The sequence below is a fragment of the Nannospalax galili genome, unplaced genomic scaffold (genome assembly GCF_000622305.1).
Source record: "Nannospalax galili isolate Female #2095 unplaced genomic scaffold, S.galili_v1.0 scaffold409, whole genome shotgun sequence".
Taxonomy (NCBI): domain Eukaryota; kingdom Metazoa; phylum Chordata; class Mammalia; order Rodentia; family Spalacidae; genus Nannospalax; species Nannospalax galili.
Window position 1 is genome coordinate 960,621 of NW_008360308.1, and position 21,919 is coordinate 982,539.

At 41.1% G+C, this 21,919-nt stretch overlaps 1 pseudogene; it reads left to right on the forward strand.

Moving 5' to 3' along the window:
• The first annotated feature begins 2,576 nt into the window (after window positions 1–2,576).
• The window catches only part of LOC103726822, an 88,351-nt pseudogene continuing 69,008 nt past the window's right edge, over window positions 2,577–21,919 (forward strand).

A 21,919-nucleotide genomic window follows, 5' to 3' on the forward strand; every position in this document is an offset into this window, starting at 1 on the left:
AAATAATGAAATAATAAATAAAATGTTTTTATGAAAAGAGTAGATTAGGAAATGAATGATTAGCCAGAACACAGAGATTCATTCCCCAAACACTTAGGATTCTTAAGGAAAGGCATCAATAATTGCAGATGTAATAGAAGAAAACTTCACAGAACTGAAAAACAAAGTATTAAAGAGATCTGAGATGAGAAACTGGAAGGGATCAGCACATGCCCAACAGAGTTAATCATAAGGAAATGTGCCAAGGCTATCTCCTAGGGGGGAAGGGAAAAGCTTTCCTTTTCAGAGATAAAGACTCTTACAAGCTTTCAAGCCAAAAAGAAAGAAAAAATCTTACATGCCTTCCTTCAAAAAGATTCTTTGACTTACAAGAATAAAACCCTGAGTGTTCTGATTCAAAGAAGAGGAAAAATGGAGCAGCTGATGCTACAGACAGGAAAGGTTTTGAGAAGAGATTGTCTTTGTTTTGGCATAACCTGTTAACCCTGGTTAACTCCCCCACAAGTCTGAATCTTCAAAGGCTCCTGTCAGCATGACTGAGAACCTTGCTGTCTCAGCCTCTGTGGGGGAAGGTGGGTTTCATAGCACCTCCTGACAATTCTGGTGCTCTGGGATCCAATTGAGCTGTTAACTGTCCCAGGGATCAGGGGATACACCACTACATAGAAAACAGCGCTGTAGATCCAAACTGCTATATAAGAGAAAACTTTTTGCAGGATATGCTCTTGAATCCTATCTAGGAAGTTATAGTTCAAAAGATTGGGGTTTTTCTACTAATCACTAATAACAGTTGCTTGATATCACTAAGCTGGTTGTGGGAAAAAAATGGTTTATACTATGTTTTCTTTCTGAAGTCTGGAATTGGGGTAAACAACTCTCAGCAGAGGCTGTTTAAGTGGTCAGTATGGGCTTAAAAGCCCTGGCTGTTGTGTCTCTAATGAACTGTTCTGACCACATTCTGGAAGCTTGAAGCTTCTCCCCCAGACTTTATTCCGGCCTTAAGCTTCTTTACTCTGCTGACTGATTTGATATCCTTTTGAGATAAAAATTATAGCTGTGAGTACAACTATATGCTCAGTCCTGTGAGTTCTGGTGAAGTCAATCCAATATCCCCACTCTCCTAAACTACAACACAACACAGACTGTTCTGGCTGCTTCTATCCAGGCAAAATAATGACTTGTTAGAGTAATCGCCTCTGTGACATTCTACAGACAAGAGGCAGAGCAGTGGTAAAATGAGGATGAACCAGGAAAAAGCAACCCCCAGGACCTACAACTGTCATGTAGCATCTTTGCAGGATAGAAAACCAGAGATGATTCTGGAAAGTTTCACCAACATGTTAAGCAGATGTTCAGCATTCGTCTTGAGCACCTTGGTGTCCTGCCAGGTTCTTGCCCATTCCTACTGGGATGATAAAGAGCTTTATAGGCCCTCTAAAACACAGACTTTTTTTTTCCAGCTGTGCCCTCTGGTTGGTGTTTTAAAAAAATTTTTTACAGTCAGTAGAAGATTTATCAAGGCATAGATGGAGCCGTGTGTGTGTGTGTGTGTGTGTGTGTGTGTGTGTGTGTGTGTGTGTGTGGAGTGTGTGTTTACTCACTCATTCATCTTATGTCGAAGACAGAGAAAACCCAGGGTGGGTGTGTCAAGGGGGTGTGGCAAAGGAAGACACATGAAAAGCATTCTAAAAGAGGGAAAGATTAAACAACTCCTGTCAGTCTCCAAACTTCACATGGGAACTAACCAGCCTCAGCCTCCTTCTGCCAAGCAATCCTTGCTAGGACCTCCCTACTCTTGTTCTGAGAGCAAGCCAATGGCAGTGCATAGAATCCCAGGCAATAGGACACACCCATTCTTTTCATGTCAAAACTAAGGGCTATGCTAAGGAGAAAGTATACTGTAATTGGAAAAGTCAAAGACACCCATGCCTACTTCACAAATTAGGTGGACTTTATATTTGTTCATTTGTGAGCACATTTGCTGTCAATATTTTTCTAATGATGGTGACTGAGGAACCGTTTTCTTTTTAGAAACTTAATATTACAGATCCAGTATTGTGGTGGTTTGAATGAGAAATGGTCCCCCATAGAAACACTTGGTTCCAAGTTGGGGGCACTATTTGCCAAGGTTAAGAGGTGTGCCTTTCTGGAAAAAGCCAGTCACGAGGGATGAGCTTTGAAAGTACCTGACTTGCTCCACTCCCAGCCTACTCTCAACATTCTGCTCCCATCACCTCCTGCCCCCACGCTTCCCTCCCCATTACAGACTATCCTTCTGGAACCATAAGCCAAAATCCTACCTGATTGCCTGCATATCTGAAGTATCTGAAATGCTTAAAATATCTCTGGAAGCTTACCAATAGGTACTTAATAATGGCAGCTGCTTTTCTATAGATTTTCAAGGAATCAGTTCTTCTAAAGTTGTTCAATTAATAAAAGGGAATATTGGACATTTGCAGCATATGCATGTGCAGAGACTCCACTGGTCTTGATTCGGTAGTTCTCCAAAGAAAGGAGATTTGAATACTTCCTTAAAGGTTACAGAAATAAAGTGAAATCACCATGATTGAAGCACGATGGGTCTACAAGGTTGCAAACTTGTTCCCCTCACCATCAGCATTGTTGGTATTGTGGACCAGATAATTCTTTATGGTGGGTTGTCTTGAGTATTGTATGATGTTTGGCAGCATCCCTGACCTCTACCCAGTAGATGCTATAATACCATTTCTCTAGCTATAATACCAGAGGTCCTCAGAAACTGCCAGATATCCTCAAGAAGGGAAGGTAAACCTGGCCGCCTCCTGAGCCCCCAACCCCTGTTGAGATACTCTGACCTATACCTTAAGCTAGTTTTGAAGCTTTGCTTCTTGACATGTATTCAGGTATCAGCAGCCTCAGCATTACCAGAAAGCTTTTTTAAGATGCAGAATCTTATGCCTCTTCTCAGTCCTACTGAAACAGAATCTGCATTTTAACAAGATTTCCAAGGTGATCCGTGTACACATTAAATTTTGAGAAATGTAGTTCCATAGCCTTGGATCTTGTGCTCATAGTTGTTACCCTACATATTAACCTGGACAAATTCAGTTGCTGGAAGTAAGATTCCTGGAAAACTGTGCCTATATCACATCATACTGTTGGAATCATATTTTTCATAAGATTTTTTTTCCATGTGTATTTTTTAACACCCATTGGTTGCTGGAATAGTTTCCAAAAAGCAAGCATCCTGGGTTAAGAGAAATAGTACCCTGAGCTTTAACCAACTCATTTATTAATTTATTTGCTTTTACTAAAAAGAAAATTTCGTTTTTAAGGTTCTAGAAACCACCATGTGCATGAGCCCGAGATGTACACTGGAAGTCCTTTGCGATGTTCCATTTTCCAAGATGCCCAGTGTGGATCTCAAAAGCTGAACACAGATCTTTCTCTGCTTTTTTTTCTGGCTTCCTTCAATGTAAATAGCTCATACATTTCTAAGCGCCCAAGCCAGAGTCACTGTCTCTGCGCAGAGTCAGTATCCCAAGAGCACATCACTGCCCAGGAAAAAGGATCTTGGCTTTCAATCTCTTAGTTGCTTTGCTTGAAATGTACAGGAAAATCCAGCCAAGAACCTTAAGGTTAGTATCTATCTGCTCTTCGATGAGAAGGATTTAATATTCGATCAGATGCTCTAGCAAAAAGGTAGAAGGGAGGGTTTGAGTTTGGAAATCAAGGTCAGTCTTCTTTCTTTACCAATAATTTGACAGAATAGGATAAGCACAATACATCTCCCCCATTTGCTAATGCCAGAATATTTTTTATGTTTGAGTCTTGCCTGCATGTATGTGCATCTGTCCCAGAAATGCCCACAGATGCCAGAGAAGGGCACCAGGTTCTATGGAACTGGAGTTATGGATGGTTATTAGCTACCATGTGGGTTCTGGGAACCAAACCTGGGTCCACAGCCAGTGTTCTTAACCACTGAGCCATCTCTTCAGTCCCCAGAATTTTTTTTAAAATGAATTCTAGAATAAGAGGAGGGGAACTAAACTCTCAGCTTCAGAGGCCAGTGTTATCATTCCAAAAAACAAATTGAGGACAAGGACTAGAGGAGATGCAGAATGAAATTAATTCTCTTAAAAAAAAAAAGATTTTCAAGTATAGTCCATACTGGAAGACACCCACCCCTACTATCATCACCCACTTCCCTGACTAGAGATTGTTCAGATCCAACAGAACTGAAACCAGAACCGCTGTCTCCCAGATGCTAGCAGAATCTGTAAATAATAAGCTCTGTGACTTTGGAAATAATAAAATACAAGAGGACACGAGGACTAGACAGAATTTTTGCTGTGAAGGGGAGGAAGGTATGGGAGGACTATCCCAACACATTAGTAAGAAGAATCACCAGACAAAGAAGGCTGAAAGGAAGAGGAACTCAAGATGAGAAAAGAGAATGGGATAGGGAAGAAGGAACGCTACTGTAAAGGGAATAGCTTAAAATCATCTCAAGCATGGAGCTTTCAGTCAAGATTGGCCTGATGCTCTTCTGGGTCCAGTATACGTTCACTTACAAGTCTCTCGAAATTTGGAAGAACAAACTTATCTCAGGATCATCCACTGGTTCTACCTCACATATTATCTTCTTTACAATGTAAAACTGAGAAGTCTCCACCTACGTTTACCTGCTGGGGAAGCAGTAAGCATGTCCTGTACAATACTGTGCCTAGGCATACATGGATACCAGTATGTGTTGTGAGCCAGATCTGATATATAAATCCATTTTTATACTTAAATATAAATGTATATAAATATTATAATGGTTCTATATTATATAAAAGACTCCCATAAACATGAGGCTTTTAAAATTAATTGCTGAACTTCCAATTTGAAAGTACACTGAAAGAAGCAATGTCTCAATTTTTTCAATGGCTGGTTTAAACTGATAAAGATTTTATTATGCTTTCTCAAAATTCAGGAAGAAAAAAGAATGGTATTTCAATTTTCTTAGAAAGGCTCACTGTACTGTGTGTGGATCTATAATTTAGCAAGATCGAATTTCATTTACATTGATGACAATTAGCCAAAATCATTTGCTCAGTCAAAAGAAATATATATTTAGTGTTTACATGACAGGCTCTATATTTAGCTTTAAAACTGCAAAGTCATAACTCCATGATCAGAGGAAGCAATCTGGCAGAGAAGACTAATAAGGACATTTCTTCTCTGAGATGTATTATAATGGAGGCTCAAGAGGGTTCACTGGTACCAGATACTTCCTCAATCACACTTTTCAATCAGAAACCCGAAAAGCCTTTGATCATGCAGACATGACGGTAATCAATCTCTGTGTATACACGTTATTTATGTAATTTATATGTATATTTAGAAGCACATATCTTGTGTACATATGTATATTTTATAAATAAACAATATGTATACACATATGCATATATGCATGTATAAATATGAATATACCCATTCAAAGCTATATATGCACACATTAAGGTGTGTAGTTATTCAAATAATAGAATACACATACACATACATATGTGGATAGGTATAGATATCTAAACGCAGATATAGATATGTACATCTAATTATTGTCCATATTTTACAACCTCTTAGTACAGGGTCCTTCCATTATTTAATGTCTTCATCCCATGAAGTGTTGCTTGGACATCATCCAAGGAGATGGGAGAAGTAGCCTGAGGCAAAACTTGGATCCCACTCTTTGACAAGATATCTAAACTCAGAGTCCCATAACGGTTACAATTTGAAATTTTGAAGACTTTCAGCATTTTCTAAATGCAGCGTATGGCAAAAGTAATTCCATTTTAAGCTATAAAAATGTCTGTATGGTTTGGGGGGGGTCTCATGAAGAACATCCCCAAATAGTATATCTGTAGATGAGAAAGGAAAGAATCCAAGCCTGTATCCGAAACCTGGAGGAGAGCTACAGTCGAACATTTCTAAGCTGCCATGCTTCAATAACTTCCGAGAAGCACTTTTTAATGGACAGGCAAATGAAGAAGTATGTAACACATGACAGAGCCTAATCAAAGCTAGATGTCTGTCAGCCACCAGAGTTCAAGGGCAGAAATTAGCAGAGCTTCCCTACATCTATTGGGAGCCTCTCAGGATGGATGAAGTACAGTGGGATAAGAAAGAAGAAAACAGCAGCTGAAGAAGCCGAAGAGGTGACATTCACAGTTAGAGGCTGTGATGCCTTTAACTGACGGTTAGAGCAGGTTACTCAGTAGAAGCAAAGATGGGTTTCAGATTGCATGGATCTAGAAACGATGGAGGTGGGTAGTTTAGCTACATGAGGAACTCATTTCCCTTCAGTTCACTTCCTGTGTCTTCTGATGCTGCACAATATAATAATGTGACTTGCCATTATTCTATAACGTAATTTCCTTCTATATGTAATTCCTTCTATAATTTTCCTTCTATAATGTAATTTCCTTTTCTTCTGTTTTCTCCTGTGTCACCCCCATCCATGTTTCCACGTCAGCCTTCCTTTCATGGTTCCTATCTCACCTATTGGCACAAGAGCACAGCTAGAATCAGTCCCACCTCTCCAAGGCCTGGGGTCTGTCATCTCCTTCGCCTATCCTCTTTAGCTCTGTCTCTCTTGTTCATTCCCTTTGCTGACATTGTATAAACCCAGAGTTCTTATACAACTCTTGAGTGTCATCCATACATACCCATACCTACAGGTGCCTGGTAGAGAAGAGTGCATATCTGGTGGCCATGTTTCCTGAGAAGATTAGCTGTCTTTAGCATTTGAACTAGACATCAGTGAGTATGTCGGTATGTTGGGTGGAGAAAAGACAAAGGAGTCTTCAAGGTTAGGAAGCAACCTGTGCAAGACACTGAGGTTCAGAAAGTGTATGAGGGACTGAAGAAGCAGAGAGCAATGCTGAGAGAGTATACGGCTGATGAGGAAAGAGCGGGGTAATACACAAAGTACAGTGGTATCAGAAAGACAAGCTATGTCACCATAAAGAAAAAACACTCCTGGTGCAAAACAAGTCAAGGCTATGAGAATTTATTTCTGAGATTACAACAGTCAAATGGCTATCAGTGCTTAAGGGGGAAGATGACCGAAGGATACTCCATAACATTATTTGAACTGAAAATTAGCCAAAAAAAAAAAAAAAACCAAGTAGCAACCAACAATATGCCCCCTGTTTTAATCTTGCCCTAAGATTATAGATTCGAAAGTGCCTGTGAATTTGCTTCAGGTAAGGCTGAAGATCTTTAACCCCAGAATCTACAATGTTTTGCTCACTCAAAGAAGATGCCAGAAATTTGAAAACATTGACATGACAACTCATCTCCCCCCAGAATTATGTGGGTTTTGTTGTGTTGAGTGTTGTTTTACCAGTTCGGAGGAAAATTAGAGTAAAACATTTTGTGTCATTATTGAGAACTGTCACAGGATATTTCATGCCGCCTAAGTCCCCTGCTACGCTAACTCTATCCACTGGGTTTGAAATGGACCCCTTTCATGGTCAGTACTTAGGAAGTCAGGCCAAGTTGTCCAGCTGCACTGGCAATGGCAAGTCAGACAGGGCCAATCTGGATTTAATTCCATGTTGTCCTTTAATCCAGGGCTGATGTCCTGTCTAGAGGGAAGGGAGGGTAGTGAGGGATATTGGCAAGAAGCATCTCCAAACACTCAGTTTCAAGGTTGTAAATTTCAGCAAGACTATTCAATATTCATGTAATTACCCCAGAAAGCACATTTGACATTTCATAAATACGGCAGAATATTTAGCATTTGTCTATCTCTCCCTGCTACCAAAGCATACATGGAAAAAGAATCCCCAGGGATTCCTGCAGTCTGAAATGGCAACAGTTATTGAAGCCATAAATTTGATGGATCAAAATCTTCTCTCTTCATCCCATTCATAATTTACAAATAGAAGTGAGACCATATAAATGAGGCAGCCTGCTGGTCTTCATGGAGGACAACTGTTCCTGGGAAAGGGCTTGCTTCCCACCAGTTATGCCTGCAGATTTAGTCCTTTATGCTCAACCTATTCTGCCAAGTAAGCTTGCAGACTCAGGTGGGACACAGACCTGAGGTCAATGCTAAGGGCCCAGAACACGAATGCCCTAGATGCCCAGGCAACAGTGCTGATAAAAAGCTCGTACAATAGCCTCAAAGCCGTTGAGCACATTCATCTTCTTAAGGATTTTTACAGAGAAGTCGATCTGTGTTCATGAACACATCCCTGTCTACCCTCCCACTCACGGCCCCTACAGACTCAGGAATAAAAAACATAGCTCCTCAGCAGCTTACCACAGAACGGAGCACAAAAGAAGAAAAACGCTTTGTCCTGATCAGGCCTGGCCTTCAGAAACTAGCACTACAGACCAAGACTCTGCATGAGAAAAAGCCAAGTGCAGGCTGGCTGTGCATGTGAAGCTGGGAAGTGACCCCGTCCTGTACCCAGGCAGGGATGGATGCCTTATTTCTCTCCCACAACTTCCATGAAGCAATGACCTCATCACCCACAGGATAAAGATGATGACATGCAGGTTCACATGTCAGATGTCTGTCCCCAAAGAAGTAACAAAACTTCCCTATACATTTGTAATAAGTTATTTCTATGTGTAAGAGAGTTATTTTTAACCCAGGTAGTAAACTATCTGTCTTAGAAGTAGAGATGCATCCATACTATGTAAAATACATGTTTTAACCACATGCATATATACATATACATGTGCATTCATCTACAGTGTAAAGGTGAGTCTGTGTAAATATGTATCTGATATGGTATGTCTGAGAGTGAGCATATATTTGTACTTAACGATTCATACAAATGTATGCATTTGAATGCATGTGGCTGTTAATGCTACTCATGTATGCACTTAAAATAATTATGTTTACTGGAATTTATGGCTGCCATATACTTGTGTGTATGCAGATATATGTGTGTACAGAAGTGGACATATATATGCATATGAGTGAATATATAGGCTATACACATGTAATTCAATAATGATTTATATTTAATTTAAATATGTGGAAGAGTGTTTTTTATAGATATGTGTTTATTCACATGTCACCTGTGAAACTTAATAATTACTTTCTTTTTACTCTTACATCTAAGAGACAGAATGGTTTGCAGAAGATTGCATGGGCAGTGAAAGACAAAGGTGAGATCAAGCCTCTGGTCTCACATATTGGGGCTACATCAATGCACAAGTGCTCCTACCATATATTACACACACAGACACAGACATAGACACAGACACACACACACACATATGTATATACAGTCTTCCTACAATACTCTCATAGGATTAGTACCAAGACCCATCACAGATATTAAAATCAGGAATGGTCAAGTATTATATACCTTATGCAAAAATAGCATAATATTTACAAATAACCTATGCATATCCTCTATATATTCTGAATCACCTCTAAGTTATTTATAATATTTGTAATATCTAGTATATCAATGTTGTGTAAATATGTTTTGTAATTTTATTTTTAAGGGATAGTGATAAGGAAAACTTCTCTGTACACGTTAAGTATAGGTAAAATTTATTTTATTTATCTATTTTCCAGATTTTTTATGCAGGATTGGCTGACACTAGATGTGAAACTCTTGATACAGAGAAATCACTGTTATATGCTCATGTATGTTGTGTAGGGATGTGTTTGTGTGTGTGTGTGTGTGTGTGTGTATGTGTGTGTGTATACATGTGTATAAAAAGGGACCCTCACACAGGAGTCTTAGTCCACAGATGGACCCTGGGTATTGCTGCAAATAGGATTCATCAGCCTGCCCCTGCAGTCTCAGCTGTCTCCTAAAGGCCTGTCTTCACAAGCAGCCTTCCAGATGGCTGGCTCTGCCCTCTGACTTTTGCGAGAGCTGCTATTACAACAGAAACAACCAGATGTGAGACCAGTCACATTGGCTGGGCTACACCAATTCATCTTGCACATTCTAGAGGCCCAAAGAGATAAGAACTAAGAGGACCTAGTGTGCAAAGGAGCAGGGTCTGGCAATAGAGTGTACCTGCCACTTTCTCCTGTTCATAAATAAAGCAGACAGATTCGGTGAACTAAACCAGTGTGCTAATCATAAATCAGAGACCTCCATGCCTCCTTCCCAAAGTGCCTGATAGAAGTAAGTGAGATCAAAGTACCTGACATGAAACCATATATTCAAGGTTCTTGAAATGCCAGCCTCTGCCCCTTGCCACAGACACTGGAATCTGCATTAATGTGCCCAACAAGCAGAAAGATAAATTTTTAGCATTAGTACATTTTGTATATGTGAATACCTTCCCAGTGGCAGCTCCCTCTCTGAGAACTGCCCACAGCAGCCATATTGGCATCAGGTGACCCAGTTCTACTTTCAGAAACAGATGACTGGTGGAAAGAAAGATTCCTCACTCATTACCCAAGCCACAGTCACAAATCAGTGAAATTCAGGCTTCCAGGAATCTGACATGAGGTAGAGAAGTCTGGTCTGCTTATGTGGCAGACTGGGATGGAGCCAGAGCAGAGCTGAAGCATCCTGGGCATGCCAGAGCAGAGGAAACCATTGACAAGGGAATACAAAAAGAAATTCAACTGAAGGAAAGGAAGCAGGCAGAACATGCAGGCCCCAGAGAACAGACGGTGCCATTCCACCAGTGACCACTACAGGACAGGCGGTGACCTTCCGCCAGTGACCACTACAGGACAGGCGGTGACCTTCCGCCAGTGACCACTACAGGACAGGCAGTGCCATTCCACCAGTGACCACTACAGGACAGGACGTGTTCTTCCGCCAGTGACCACTACAGGACAGGCAGTGCCATTCCACCAGTGACCACTACAGGACAGGCGGTGACCTTCCACCAGGGACCACTACAGGACAGGCGGTGACCTTCCACCAGGGACCACTACAGGACAGGCGGTGACCTTCCACCAGGGACCACTACAGGACAGGCGGTGACCTTCCACCAGGGACCACTACAGGACAGGCGGTGACCTTCCACCAGGGACCACTACAGGACAGGCGGTGACCTTCCACCAGAGCCACAGTCACAAATCAGTGAAATTCAGGCTTCCAGGAATCTGACATGAGGTAGAGAAGTCTGGTCTGCTTATGTGGCAGACTGGGAGGGAGCCAGAGCAGAGCTGAAGCATCCTGGGCATGCCAGAGCAGAGGAAACCATTGACAAGGGAATACAAAAAGAAATTCAACTGAAGGAAAGGAAGCAGGCAGAACATGCAGGCCCCAGAGAACAGGCGGTGCCATTCCACCAGTGACCACTACAGGACAGGCGGTGACCTTCCGCCAGTGACCACTACAGGACAGGCGGTGACCTTCCGCCAAAGACCGTCCTTAGCCTTTCATGTCTGTGTGCACCCCTTACAAACCTGGCTATAACTTGTTACTTTGCATTTATTGAGGTCATTGCGCTACCCTTTTGAGAGAATCTCTCTTTTGTTCATGATCTTTTAGGTGAGTTGTTCCTTGCTCTTCAACGACACTCAAATAAATATGCTCATTTGGGGGCTAGTTCAGTGATTAATAGCACTGTCTGCTCTTGCAGAAGACCCAGGTTCAGTTCCCAGCACCCACATTGCAACTAACAACTGTTCATAACTTCAGTTTCAGAGAATTCCATGTCCCTCTCTAGCCTCCAAGGGCACTGTATGTAGATGTACCTACATACATGCAGGCAAAACACATATAATAAAAATAAGTTTTTTAAAAATGCATATCTGGTTCTGATGCACTGAGATTTCTAGAACCTTCCTAATACCCTCTTCTACTTTGGGTGAAGATGTATCAATTCTGGCACCCTCATGATCTATTCTCATCTAGTTTATAGTCTTAATGAAAAGGTGGCTGTAGGAAAACCCCAAACATCAGAATATCCTAACAGCACAGTGCAAGAAAGATGGTCATGAAAATTTATAGTATACTTAAGGATCTCAGTTTCAAAATAGCCTCAAAATGAGCCTCGTTCATATTTCCTTCAAAGATGCAAATATCTGTATATTGCATTTTAAAAAGTGATTACACATGCAAATATTATGGGGACATATGACATGCATGTCTAGCCAAGAGTGACAGCTGGTAGCTCTCTGTTACTTAATATTTAAATAACATTGTTTCAAAAGTGTATGTTGTTTCTGTTCTGAAGTTCAATGTTTCCCTGAGTTTTGTGACTTTCCAGGGGCTCTGTACCTAGTCCCCTAGGTTCCTCCCTTTGCATTTATGATGTCTCCCCTGACCCTCATGCTTTACCCAGCTTTGCCCTGAAACCAGTCCCTAGCTTTTGATGATTCTTAGACGCTATTGCTGTGATCCTTTTTCTTGAACAGCTGCTTTTCCTTAACAGGCATGACAACTTAGTTCAGCAATCAATCTGAAACCAAGCTGTGGAAGACTTTACATCTATCTGCCTCAAGCCCCACCCCCTGCACCAGAAGCTCAGGCAGAAGGAAGTGCTTCTGCTGTTCCCTTCACAGGCACCCAACCCCTGGTTCTGCTCAGCTCTTTCCCTTCCACTCACACTTCTTTTAATTCCAAATACACAGGCATTTATCTTTCAATGATTTACCCCCAAACTCACTTAGACAGTCCTCAAAGGCCTTCTGATCATACTTAGAAGGGATCATTAAGACCTGCTTTTCAACAAGCACAATTTTCACCCTGCATGGAATTCTGCTCCCAACATCTAAAATAGCATGACTTTCCTCCCCCTTACATGGGAAACTTCCAAGAGACTGGGAACTCCTGCAGTCCCAAACCTCCTTTCTAGTTCTCTGCCCTGACACCTGTCCCCACACGGCCTCCACTCAGCTTAGCATACTCTCCAAAACAAAAAGTCTTGAAAGGCCCTCCTTCCCACAGACCTTTCCCTCTGCCCGGAATACCTGACCTTTTTAATTGTCAAAGTCCCTGTCATCCTTCTAAATTCAATTCAAATGCCACCCTTCTCTGAGACTTCTCCCTAATTCCCTCCACCAAGAAGGAATTAGAAGCTCAGTCCCTGTGCTCCCTTAGACCTTTTCTTCCAAAGTAGGAGAATTTGTCCTTGTGTATTGCAAGTATCTGGCTAACACCATCTTTTCTTTCCCAACTCAAAGACTTTCCACTCAGGGTGTGGGGATTTTTCTATGCCCGTGTCTGTCATTGAAGCTGCCTGTAATCACTAGTATACACATGTGATTTTAATGGGCATACAGATAAAGAATAGGTGATATGTATTTGGTGCCTACTGTGTGCCAGGCAGTAGTCTTAGCACCCTACATTTGTTTAACTGTGTACTTCCCATCTACAACAGTATGAAGCAGGAAACAGTCCTGCATGTGTGCATCCTAAGACTCATCAATGTTTAAAAACTTACTTGGGATCACTCAAGCAGAAAGCCTTGAAGCTGGGCTGAAATCTCTCAAGTTTCTAGTAATTACACTGTTGTGATAGTTAATCTTAATTCTCAATTTGATTGGATTAAGACACCTGGGAGATTAGTAGAGCCCACTAGTATGTGATGATTAGATCATGAAGATTCTGAACTAATGAATAGGTTAATCCCTTGGTAGATTCATGATGAGATGACATCACTGAGAATTGGTGAAGACTGGGTGTTAGGGCTAGTTGGAAGAAGTAGGTTACTAGAGGCATGTCCCTGGGGGCTACATCTTGCCCTGGTCCTTCAGTCTGTGTTTTTTCTCTACTTTCTAGTCACAATGATGTGAACTACTGGATTCTACCACACCTTCCCTGCCATAGTAGACTGATATTTCTGAAATTTTGAGCTGAAATAAATAATTTCTCCCTTAACTTGTTTAAAACAGGCAATCTGACATAGCAGTAGAAAATGAACTTTTACAATAGGACTCTGAGAAATGAAATTTGGGGTAAGTGGTATAATGAAGGGATTCTTCATGGACCATGGCAGACAATTACTAGAGGATTGTGTTGATAGAGTGCTGGAATCAAGAGAAATAGAGGCTATATTGTATTTCACCATAGCTATAGCTATTAGGAGTTCTGGAATCAGCTTGAGTGAGAATCCTGGACCTGTTTTACACTGGAGTAAGAAAAATATAAATACTCAGAGCCCCATATACCATAGACATCTTTTATCCTATCACTGTGTAACAAAATCTGAGAGAGGCACACATACACTCACACACAGTCATGTGCATACATGCATGTACATACATACAAACACACAACACACTAGTTACAGCAGGCTTAGTAAATGTTTTAAGCCCTGCAGAACAATGTTACTGTGAGACCACTGGTTGTCATAGGAACTTGGGGTTTCCCTGGCCATCCAGACAAGAGCCCCCAGTGCTTTGCATCCAAGAAATAAAACAAGAGCCCAGAATCATAGTGTGGGGTCTCTGCCTGCTGGATTGGACATTTTGGGAGGGAGCTGACCTTTACCCAATACTCTAATGACACTTGAATTATGCTTTGTTTGCCAAAAGAAGTGTCAGCCTCTTTGTTAAAATCAAACACTAAAGCCTTCATAAAAAGATTTCAGTTCCTTTAGCCAATATTGACATAAGGTCAATGAGAAGCCTGTGTAAGGGTAGTTTATTTGAGCCCATGGAAACAAGTATTTGTTGCTCTCTCATTTGTTGGAATCAGCTAGATTCCTGCATGGATTCCGCTCATGAACACCTTCAGTGAGAGACAGGGCACACACAAGAGCACACACATAGGAGAGTTCTAAACAATACATTTGTGATGTTTTTGAGCTTTTTCTAAATAGTGTAGATAAAATTGGTATTTGACTGTATGGATTAGCTATTGCTAACATAGCAAACCATACCAAAATGCATAAAATAATTCCTAGTATTATTTCTGACAAGTCTATAGCATGGCTAAATGTTTGGCTGGTCCTAGCTTGGCATGCTTCTGCATCTGTGGTCAGTAGAGAAGATGAACTGGTCTGCCATGAGCCCAGCTGGAATCATTCTGTTCTGTACCATGTGAGTTTTCATTTTCCAGGTTACTCCAGGCTTGTTCTCAAAGAAGCAATAGAAGATCAAGAGGAAAGGTAGAGCATACAAGGGCTCTTGAAGCTCTAAACTAACACACAGTCACATTTGCCGCTTTATTTTGGCCAAAACAAGCACTTGGCCAGCCCAGACCTCAAGAGTGGTAAGCAAATACTGCCTTTCCATGGGCTGTATTCACAGTACAATCAATTCACTACACCACTCAACAGAGTGAGAAGTGAATTACAGTTTGTTAACCATTTAAGACTCAATGTTACCTGATTATTTTTATACCAACTTTTATGAGGAGGAAATCAATAATCAGAGAAGTAACTTGATCAAGGTCACAAAGCTGAATAGTGAGCTGAGGTTTGAAACAAGCCTCCCACAGTGCTCTATGTGTATCTTTTCCATGTCACCAAATGGGCCTGTCAGCTCACTATATTCTCCATATCTGTTGATTCAAAGGAGCAGGTGTACCTGGCATTGAGTGTTCACAAGGAAAGTAACAGGAAGGACTGGTCAAGGCTAAAAGGAATAGGCAAGACCCTGGTGACCAGGCAGGCACATTGGGAAGAAAAGTGTCTTTCAGGTAGAGACCCCTAGATCCAAATAACTGTGCATCTCTTTCCTCACCTGCCAGAAGGTAATGGCAGACCTGCCCTCTCAAGGCTGTGTGGAGAATAAAAAGGCTCTGGGTTCACAGTTTCAGATGCAAGATCTGTCACTGGGCATTTGACCTTAAGCTGGTTTTCTTTTCTGCTTGTTTCATTTTGTCTTGTTTCCCTCTTCAGTAGAATGGGACTATCAAGGATTCTTGTCTCACAAGGTTGCTGTAAGAATTAAAGAATGAACAGCTGCAGAGCCATTAGCACACCTGCCACTTCCTAATATATATATATATATATATATATATATATATAGAGAGAGAGAGAGAGAGAAAGAGAGAGAGAGAGTCTTTGAATCACACAATATCATGCAAGGCCAATAAACTAAGCCTTCTAAAGAATCTGATCAAGAGTCAGGCACAGAGGCAGTACTTGGTAAATTGCACCTTGCCTTTAGGAACCGAGGAGCAGGGCAACTGACAGGCCTGGATACCCACCCTGATTGACAGATCCGTTTGCACTATTTGAAGGGCATTGATGGAGGTAGGTTTCAAAGCCATTCTGTGTGGAAGTTCTGGGAGCTATTTTGCTGATCTTCAAAGGGTATAATTGCTATAATTCTCAGAGATGTGCAACTAAGCGAAATGTTTGTATATACTTGTTAAAACTAAAAGAAAAAGTATTATCTGAGGAAAAGTCATTTCACATGCATTCACATAGGCATCCACCATATACACACATGCACATCCACATATAGATGTGTATACAAAGACACACACAAAATATAGAAACTTGAATAGTTGGTTGTATTTAAAGGACAAATATAATGATACAAATCAGTGTTAGAAGATGAACTCTTTCCTGCCAAAATCCATTTGCTGAAGTCCCTACTCTACCTCCAGTACCTCAGAATGTGACTGTATTCGGGGATAGATCTTTAAAAGTAACTGAAGTAAAGTAAGTTTTTATGAATGAACCGTGATCCAATATGACTGGCATCTTTAGAGCAAGAGAGAACCAGGACCAAAACACTGAGGGATGACCACGAGAAACATGGAGAAGACAGCCCCGTATAAGCCAAGGCAGGAGGGCCAAGAGAAATCCTCTCTAACAACACCCCCACCCTACACTTCCAGCCTCCTGAACTCTCAGAGAAGAGATGGCCATTGTTTAACCACCCAGCCTGTGGTTTTGGGTGTCATTTCTTATGACACCCTGAGAAGATTAATACAGTTGCTAACAGGCTATTCAAGTTACAGCAATTTAACATAAAAGAATCTGAGACTCCCAGATCCAGCTTGCTTTCCCTTAGTTGGGAGACCTATAGATTATAAAAGAAAGGGAAGCTGGAGTCCACAGAAGTGTGGGAAAAGACTGAGCTGGGAGGTTTCTCTTCTCACTCCATGAAGCCTATCTGGCACAATTGCGTTGTTCTTGGTTGACCCCTTCTATCTGGAATCCTCCCCAGTCTGTGTTCATGGTCAGCCTTTGGCTTTAGATCACATCTTGAGTTTTCCTCTCTGGCACCCCAAACATCCCTCCCTGCTCTTTTCCCATCAGACCAATGTAGCCCCCACTCCTGGAGACTCCTGGGTGCTACAGCTGCTTTCCCCAAATCTCCCTACTTTAGGGCTGAGAAAGTATGAAAAGACAGCATTTTGTGCACGTCCATCATACCTGCTGATTCTGCAAGGTTCCTTGGTTTGTAATTCACTTCACATTAACACGACTAGTTGACATTTTTAAGGTTAATGACCCAGCAGCTTATAAGACAGGAGAGGTTTGAAGTCAATCAACTCCTGCCTACTGGAAGCCTGTGAAGCAAACTTTATTATGCTGCATGGTAGCATCTGAGAAAACTAACTTGTCCTCTGGCACCAATACAATCACCCAGAACCCATGTCTTCTAGCTAATTTGCACTTTGAAAAAATTTCCCCAAGTCCTCTCACTCCAGCGAGTGTCTCGTGGTTTTTAAAATGATGTGTGTCATGACTCAACTTGTTGCAGCTCCCGAAGGTGAGCCCGGGGCTTGCTGAATTTGAAAAGCATAAATTGTTCTACACAAAATGGACTACAGTGGACAACAAAGGGAAGTTATGCTGATTTATAGCACAAATTAAAACATCCAGTTTTTACACTAATCACAATTAAAACTGAGAGCTTGTTCAATCACAAAGCAGAGTACCAATTTTTTCATTTATTCTTCATTAAATCTGCTGTAAGATGTGCATTTTCCTCCCACACTTTTCCTACGCCAGCCAGGCCATTTTCCTGTTTGCCAGGTGAGTCTTAAGTCAATGCAGTTGCCCTAATATTAAAGAGTAAAACTCCAAACTGACCAACACCTTATATTCTTGGTTTCCATGGATTGCTGATTCTTTTTCTAAAGATTGTTTTTGTTTTAATTCCATATATGTGTGTATGTGTCTCTGTGGGTATATGCACATGAGGCTGCCACATGGGAGCCAGAAGGCATTGGAGAGGTAGTTACAGGCACTTGTAAGTGGCCAGATGTGAGTGTTGGGTCCTGAACTTGGGTTGTCTGCAAGAGCCAGTCTCTCTTAACTGCTGAGTCATCACTCCAGTCCCAGATGACTGACTCCTAATAGTCATATGTAGGACATTTACAAGTCCAGTTGATCATCAATTTCTCCCATCAACTTTTATGTTTATGATTTTTAAAATATTTTGTCTTTTAATATAGCTTTCGTTACTGTTCTTTTATAATTTCATACTTGTGTATAATATATTCTGGCTACTTTCACCCCCTGCCATCTCTTATCTTCCTTCCACCTGAGTCAATCAACCCCTTTATAAGTTCCTTTCCCACATTCATGCCTTTCTGTTTTATTTTGTGACCCACTGAGTTTAACCAGGGGTGACTGCATAACTATGGGTCTGCAGCTATCCCCTGGAGCCTGGTGGGTTCACCTGTGATTACAGAAGTGAAGACAATAGCTACCTCTCTTCCAGAATCTTCCTGTATCCTACAGTTCAGCAAGGCGAGGAATGGTCCTGTGAGTCCCTCCCTGATTCATTCTTGGCTGATGACAGGCCAAGAGCAGGCAACCACAGCTCCTGTGAGATGATGATTGCAATGACTGTGTCATGCCCAGAAGATAGCAATCTGTAGTTCGTTTCCCTATCTTCCAGCTCCTACATTCTTTCTGACCCATCTTACATGATGTTCTCTGGGCCTTAGAAAGGGTGCTATGACTATCCTGTTTAGGGCTTGAATACTCACTTGTCATTTATTTTCATCCCCTTGAGCAACCCTGAGTTTCTCTATTCATCACAATTCATTACAAAGACAAGCATCTCTGATTAGGGCTAGAAGTAACAACTGTCTGTGAGTATAAACATAAATATTTAGAAGGTACCATGACACTTTAGCTAAACAAGGATAGTAACTTCCCCTATAGGATCTAACACCTCCTCAGCTCTGGGTTTTTGACTGGGTTTATAGTACCAAGCATGAATTTCCTCCTGTGGAGCAAACCTCAAATCTAATGAGACTTGTAGTAATTCTAACACATTATACAATGCTATAAAAATGTTAATACTGGGGACTGGAGAGATGGCTCAGTGATTAAAAGTACTGGCTGCTCTCAAAGCAGTTCTGGGTTCAATTCCCAGTGCCTTCATGGCAGCTAACTACAGTCTATAACTACAGTTCCGGGGGACTCCAATACCTTCTTCTGACCTCTGTGGACATTGGATGACATGGGTGCATTTACATACATGCAGACAATACACTCATACAAGTAAAATAAAAATAATAAATATTTTGAAATGTTAATATTGTATCTTATTCCTACTTTTTAATCCCACTTAACTGGATTGACCAGCATTAACAGTTCAATGTATGTTCCCAAATCCATCTTCACCTTTTCCTATAATTAAAGACTATACACACACATACACACACACACACACACACACACATTATTCTTTAATAGAAATATAAAGATGCTATCCACATGACTTCTGACCTTGATTTTTTTTTCATTCACTAGCCTTTAAAGGTCATTTCAGCTCTGGTGCATGCACATAAAAATTTTTATTGTGGTCATTTTGATACTAGTCCTGCTATGTAGCCCAAGATAACCCGAAACTCTTGATCCTCCTGCTCCCCCTTCCCACCAAGTGCTGGGATAATTAACATGTGCTACCATATCTGGCCCAAGAGTAGCACAAAATTTGATAAGAATGCTCTGCAACTTAACCAATCAACCTACTTCTGGTAATATTTAGACTGTTTTATCTTTATGTTTTGATTGTTTTTAGTATTACAGACTATACTCTTGTGACAAACATAATTGTACCTACATGTTTTTACTGTAAATGTCCCAAAAGTCAAAATGTGTATTTTCAGTTGTCTTTATTAAGCTATAGTATTCTAAAAAGTCACAGCCATATGCAATCTGTCAGTCACGTGTTCCTCATACCTGAACTCATTCAGGCATCCAGCTACACTTTAAGAAGTAGTAACATTGGTTTATTCAGGAAATTGGCCATTTATGCCATATGAAACTTGGATTTCTAGCTACATACAAGGCCTTATGTTTTTCTTATAATTTAAGCTACTTTTACTTGTGTGCTTTCAGTTATAATTGATAGAGGGTTATTAATATGCCACATATTTTGGTGAACATGTACAAAGGCTTTTATTATAAAGTCTCGGTTTTTCTTCTCTAAAATATGCTCCCATTCAAAAATTCAATTATTCTCTTAACTCACTTGGGTTTTTCATCTATAGATATTTTTACTGTTAGTATATGGCTTTAGATAAAAGTGTTCTAGTAGTTTAGGTGTGTCCTGAGATCAGAGACATACTATACATGAAAATAGGTCTGTATCATCCTCAACTCCTAGCACTCTGTTTCACACAAGACAGGCTCAGGAAACATCTGAAGGAAAAAAAGAGGAGAAAAGATGAAAGAAAAAAAGGAAGAAGGGAAGGGTGGAGGAAAGGAAGAAAGGCAGCAAGGAGGGATAAGAAGAAGAAAGTCACCTTGAAAAGAGAAAGGAAAGATGAAAGCATGTCTTTAGATTCTGGGGTATGATAGCAGATCAAAAGCTTCCCCTTTGTGATGCAGGGAATGACATTGATTGGGATAATAAAGAATAGATTATTCCAAATCTATTAACCTGATTATTCCAAAGCGAGAAAGATCAAAGAGAGAGTCTCATATATGACAAAGGAGATGACAGAACAACTGAAAGGCACAGAGAGAGAGACGGATGATGCAGCCAAGTGAGTGGGTGGCACACACCTCCGGTCATGGTTCTTGAATAGGAAGAGAGAAAACCGAAGCCTCTCCCCAGAAGTAACTTAGGTGTCTCTGGTGAAAAGACACAGGCCATCATGTGCACAAGACAGGAGCACAATTCTCAAGGCCTCTGATCTAGTTGGAGGATTCGGTGAGGCAGCCAGCAGCTCCTTCTGAAAGGGTCAGCACTAGGAGATACATTTCATCACCCTTGCCATGTCTATTAGAGATGTGGCTGAATGACATCTTCAGAGCGGAGCCTATTGTTCAAGAATTAGGTATTTGGGAGGCCCTTAAAAGAATAAACTATCACAACTGGGCACAGTCCCTGAGTGGGAGACAAACATAAAAAGCACTCCTGGAGAGAGATGGCTAGATATGGACATGCTAAGAAGTTCAGACAACTAGATACCCGGGCATTGGAGGGTGCCAGTCTGTTACTGTGAATAAGAGCAGATCCCATCCTAAGGATAACTATGGAGACTGATAACTCCAAGCCTAAGGGTACTAAGTTGCCCAACTCCAAAACCTCATGTCTGCTACAAAGTAAACAGCTGGCAGGACTCGAAATTCTGAAGCTTAGCTCTAACACAGCTCTCAAATTTGACAGCCTCTTCCCAACTGTAAGTTATTTAATGCCGAGTGAGATTTAAAATGACTGACACTGATAATCCAGTACATATCTTAATGTTCTACTTGCTTCCTCCACTCTCCACTGCACTCTGGAGATAGCTCCTTGGATTGGAGATTAGCCACGCTGCAATCTATGAACTGGGCTGTCTTTGGAATGTGGCAGGATCTACCTGGCCCACAGGCTGCGAAGCCAAGTGTGGCCAGAGGTCCCTGATATTCAATCAGGCAAGCTCTAAATTGAAGATTAGTCCCTGTCAGACACTGATACTTGAATGGGCTCTGCACCAGCCTAAACGTTAGGAAAAACAAGAGGCTCTAAGTTTAACAGACCAACCCATCCTCCTAGAAGACTCCACTATCAGAAGACTCTAATGACTTTGTCTTTTTAAAAAGGTTTTTCCTCTGTGTTTCCTTTTTCTTATTATAATTTTAT